Raw genomic sequence first — 6089 nt, forward strand, 5'->3', positions numbered from 1 at the left:
CTTTGATGATGTGTCGCCATGTTATACAATCCAAGAGTGTGTCACGGTTAAGTATAATTGGAAAAAAAATTACAAATTATAATAAATTGCCTAGTTTCAAGCAGCTGATTTGTATCTTAATCAATTAATTATAATCCTTATAATAGAAAAGTTGAATAGAAATCCCCTTGTGCAAAGATCTTAATAATCCATAGCCAATTTTTTTTATGAAATTCACGATTAATGTCTCTAATCACGTGATATGGTGGATTCATTATAGGCAAATACATCAATTATGTCAAGATTGACATAAGCACATGACACTATTATCATTTTAGCTGCAAAATTTTCATCATAAGTATAACTACTAACCTACTAAATAAGAGCTAAGAAATAATAAGCGTATAGTCCACATAATTTCTCCTTTTATCCCATTCTATAAACGTTTTTGGCAAGATCAAGAGCAGACTGACTATCACATAACAAATGGATGGATTTGGGATGCTGAACCCCCAAACTTAAGAGAAGACCTTTCAACCACTTGAGCTCACACGTAATAGAAGCCATGGAACGATACTCAGCCTCGGCAGAAGAGCGAGAGATTGTATGCTGTTTTTTAGTCTTCCAAGAGATAGGAGAAGGACCTAAGAAAACGAGCCAACCAGACAAAGAACGTCGAGTAATGGGACAAGCAGCCTAGTCAGAGTCACACCAACCCTGAAGAGATAAATCACTGTCAGCCCGTAAGAGAATACCTTGGCCAGGAGTGCCTTTAAGATAACGTACAACTCGTAAAGATGCATCCCAATGAGCCTGCTGAGGCTCCTGCATGAACTGAGACAGAATATGAACTGCATAGGAAAGATCAGGCCGAGTAACAACCAAGTGTATAAGGCGGCCAACAAGGCGCCGGTCGGCTGCAGCATCAACAAGAGGAGGGCTATCATCGTGGGCTAAACGATGATTCTGCTCAATAGGAAAGGCATAAGGCTTGGTGCCTAACTACCCAACTTCAGAGAGGATATCCAAAGTATATTTCCGTTGACACAAAAAGAGACGAAAGCACTTCGAGCAACTTCAATGCCAAGAAAATACTTAAGAGGGCCAAGATCCTTCATTTTGAAGCAATCACTCGAATAAGATTTGAAAACAGTCAACACAGCGGAATCATTACGAGAAATGATAAGATCATCAACTTACACCAAATCATTAACCTGCACAAAACCTTGAGTGAAAGTAAAGAGAGAATAGTCTGAATAAGACTGTAGAAAACCATACCCCTTCAATGCAGAAACAAGCTTAGCAAACCAGCACTGAGTAGCTTGTTTCAAACCATATAAGGATTTACGAAGACGACATACTAATTTAGGATTAGAACACTGAAAACCAGGTGGAAGTTTCATATAGACTTCTTCATCTAGATCACCATGAAGAAAGGCATTGTGAACGTCCATCTGATGAAGCTCCAAATTTTTGGAAACATCAATAGCAAGGAAAGTCCGGACAACAATCATTTTGGCAACAAGAGCAAAAGTCTCAGTATAGTCAACCCCGGCCTCATGAAGATTAACCAAAACAGCTAGTCGAGATTTAAGTTGCTCAACGGAACCATCAGATAAATATTTGGTGCGATAAACTCATTGAGCACCCAAGGCGCGTTTCCTGGGAGGCAAGTCCTCCAAATTCCAAGTACCATTCTCCTCTTAACCATCAGATACATCTTGCATAGCTTCCTTAAAAGAGCGAGGGTCAGTTGAAGCAACAATAGCAGCAAGAAAATTTTGGTATTTCACAGAATAATTTGTATAATTTATATAGTGAGCTATGGAAAATAGAGTACTTGAGGAAGCAGGAGGAGACGAGGCGATGAGAGATGGACTCGGAGGTACAATAGCATGAGTAACAAAATCCTTGAGCAAAACCAAAGGGATTTTAGGCCTTTTGCCAGGGCCCAAGTCAAGAGGGAGGAGGCTGCAAGGCCTCACAGACTGAAATAGGGGGTGGAAGTGGGCTGAGGAGGAGAGCCCACAAGAGAAGGACAAGAAATAGAGTGGGGCGTATGGGGAGTAGCAGTGAGGGGCTGGCCCAATGGGTCAGCAGGAGAGGTGGGATAAACCGAGTGTGGGCTAGGAGAAATAGGGGAAGAAAGAGAAGACGAATGGGTTGGGAGAACTGGGCCAGTGCCAGCGATAGAGGAAGAAAGGGGAGAATGGGGGAGAACTGGGCCATTAGGCGCTAGCCCAGCAACGAGAGAAGCAGGAAGAGGAGAGGAAATGGAGGTTGGGCCATCTGGCGATGGATTGCCAGCGGGAGGAGCAGAATGGGATGAGGGAGGAGGAGTGGACCCATTGGGCGATGGGCTGCCAGCAGGGGAAGAGGTGTTTTGTGGCAAATTAGGAGGAAGAGGCATATTTTGTGGTGGAGAATGAGACGAAAATTCAGCAAAGTCAGGATGAATAGGATGAGTGTCTATGGGAAAGAGAGAAGAGGGAGAAATGTTTATATCTTCAGGAGAGGTAAACGGAAACACTTCTTCAAAAAATTTCACATCCCGTGAAATAAAAAATTCCTTAGTATCCAAATCAAACAACCTCCACCCCTTTTCTACAAAAGGATAACCCAGAAAAATGCACTTGCGACTCCGACTAGCGAATTTATCCCCCTTAGTTTTGTGATTATGAGCAAAGCATAGACAACCGAAAGTACGAATAGCCTCATAAGCAGGAGAGTGACCATAGAGAACTTCAAAAGGAGATTTATTAGAGAGATCGGTTGAAGGAGTACGATTTATAAGATGGGCAGCAACAAGAACACTCTTCCCCAAATATAAATGGGTAAATTAGCTTGAAAACATAATGCCCTCCCAACATTAATAATGTGTCTATGTTTTCGCTCAACCCTCCCATTTTGTTGAGGGGTGGCAACACAAGAGGTTTAAAAAAGAATGCCAGTAGTAGAGAAATAATCAAGTAAACAATTGAATTCAGTGCCGTTGTCACTTTGAACCACCTTAATAGTTTGAGAAAACTGACGATCAACCATGGCAGCAAAGCACATAAACATACGAAAAATCTCCAATTTATCCACCATCAATATACCTAAACAACAGGAGAATAATCATCAACAATAGTAAGAAAATAATGGGCACCACAAGAGGAAGTGTGCCTATAAGAACCCCACAAATCACAAATGTACTTTCTCAAAAAATACGACTAGCGCGACTATCACTAGTAGGAAATTTGTCTCTAGTATGTTTGGCACGAAAACAAATTTCACATGCCTTATTGATAGTACCCTTATGACCACAAAGTGGAGGAAGAAACTTTACTACAGATTCAGAGCGATGCCCCATTCGCCGATGCCACAACTCAAAATCCGAAGAAGTTTGATGCACAGAGACATGTTGCACCTGATCACCTCCGCAAAAGAAGTAGAGTCCATATTGTTTAAGCCCCGTTCCAATCTGCTCCCTCATGCGGTCCTGTATAGCACACATAGAAGAGTTAAATTGTACAACACATGATAGAGTAGATGAAAGTTGTGAAACGAAATTAAATTGCAACTAAATTGAGGTACAAAAAGAACATCAATGAGAGTAATGGAGTCCGACAAACGAACCGAACCCTTGTGAGTAGCCATAACATGACAATTGGAAACATCAACTACATCAAACAACCAATGCTTCGACCCGGTGACATGATGAGGGGTCCCTGTATCAATAATCCAAGAGGATGAAGAAAACATACCATTTAAACGGTCATCAGGAAGAGGAGTGTTACCAAGCAACCCAGCCAATGCTTTTCATTGATCGGGTGAGAAAAGAGAGGTCGAAGAAGTCTCGACCACGACAGACGAACCAACGACATCAGCCGAAGGAGCTGCGTGAGTGGCATGAGCCTTAATGGTGCCACGACCAGTCGAACACGGCCAGAGCTGGCAGCTTTGGACCCACGAGAGTCCTTGGTGGGTTGCATACTGTCAAGATAGCCAATAAGTTCATAACATTTGCTGGCTTCATGGCCAAACTTTTTACAATGCTTGCACGCATAAAGAGACCAACACTTAGAGATAACATGTCCAATTTTATTGCAGTGAGAACATAGAGGCCGATCAGTTGTAGCTGAGAAGGCTGGCTACGACCACGACCCGGTGATGCGTGCACAGCAAACCCCGGTACATTGGGGGGATTAGGAGAAGACAATGCGGAGGCTCGAACACGCTCATCTTGAACCGCCAATTGATAGGCGCGGTTAAGTGAGGGAAGAGGATCCGAAGACAATATATTAGATCGGAAAGGGGAAAAACTCAAATGTAAACCCATCAAAAATTCATGAAGACGCTGAGCGTCGCGCCGAGATTTGTGATGTGCTCCCGCATCACATGATGAACAACATGAACATGAAATTAAAGACTCATATTTATTTAACTCTTCCCACAAACTATTTAATTTACCATAATAGGTAGCAACATGCATGGTGAAGGTTTGGTCACACTTAGACATATATAGAAGATTTTATGTGATGAATTTTTGGGCCATTAGTCATAGAGAAACGGGTGCATAGGTGCGCCAAAAGGCGATGAGCCTCGCGAAACTTAGAAAGAGTGGACCGTACCTCATGATCAATGGTGTTAGTGATCTATGAGAGAATCATAGCATTCACTATAACCCAGTCAGATTCAGTGTAGGGCGGCATAACTTCGGTTAGCGTACCATCAACAAATGCGAACTTACGATGAGCTTCAAGAGCCATTTGATTGTCGGCGGCCCAATCAACATAATTATCCAACCGAAGGCGAGTTGGAGTGATAAAATCACTCGGACGATCCCCCGTGCCAAGATAGAAGGGAGAAGTAATGTTGAGAGGAGGAGTAAAGGGAGGTGGTATTGGTTTGTCGGGTGCGTCGTCGGTCATGGCTGCAGCTAGGCAGCAGAGATGAAACGAGAGAGAGGAAAACAAAATGGAGGTTATGGCTCCGATACCATAAGAAAATATAATTAGGGTTTGAAAGCTTGCCTTCTCATTGACTGATCACACATATATATTACAAGTATATTAAGGAAACCTAAAGGAGGAGAGGAGATATACAAGTATTAGGAAACTATATACAATCTTTCCTTAACATCCATCCAATACATTAAAAAATTATATTTTGTTTATATGAAAACTATTATATAAATTAACTTTATTAAAATAATATATTATCCCATGGTTTGACAAACAGATCACAAAGCATAGGTTTTTTATTACTGTCATGCAAAAGCAACATCACCTTCAACAAATTTAATAATAAATGAAAACATAAAGAGCAACATATAAATTTAGGAATAAATATCGACCAAATAATTTTAATTACCTTATGCTTTTTAATTTCCAAACTATTTCGATATATTCAATCTGAGCCACAAGTATATATAAATTTGGAACTAATACATATATTTCCAATATACTACCTCCGTTCTTTTCCTATTGCAACAATGGGTTTGTTGGGCACTGTTTTTAAGAAAGTGGAAACAAATGAGTAGTTTAGCATAAATGTACCTCGTAAATCAATTATAGCAGAAGAACAATTGATTCCTAGTAAAGTAAAAACAACTTTATGAAACAACGTGAGTAATTAAGGATGTTTAGTAAGATAAAATAATGGCAATATTGTCAACTATTTTTTTTTTTTTTTACCAAAAGTAGAATTGTTGCAATAGGTGTAAATTTTCCAAGCTGCAATATTAGAATTTTGGTAAATATCTTTTTTCATAAAAAAATAGAATTTGGATGAATTTGTCAAAGGACCAACTCAACCAACAGCTTAAGCTGATGGTTGAGGCCCGAGGAATAGATTTATACTCTATCACGCCCCCTCACGCAAGAGCCCTTTTGGGCTTGAAGTGTGGATGCAGCATAGGCCTCCCTCATACCTAGCGCTAAATATTCCACTGAGAAGGGAGAGGTGGATGAGATTCGAACCCGTGACCTTTTTGTCACGTTGGCTCTTGATACCATGTTAAAGGACCAACTCAACCAAACATTTAAGCTGATGGTTGAGGCCCCAAGAATAGATTTATATTCTATCAGAATTGATTAGTTATTGATTGATTTGGATAAACTCAAAAT

The sequence above is a fragment of the Beta vulgaris genome, chromosome 3 (genome assembly GCF_026745355.1).
Source record: "Beta vulgaris subsp. vulgaris cultivar EL10 chromosome 3, EL10.2, whole genome shotgun sequence".
Taxonomy (NCBI): domain Eukaryota; kingdom Viridiplantae; phylum Streptophyta; class Magnoliopsida; order Caryophyllales; family Amaranthaceae; genus Beta; species Beta vulgaris.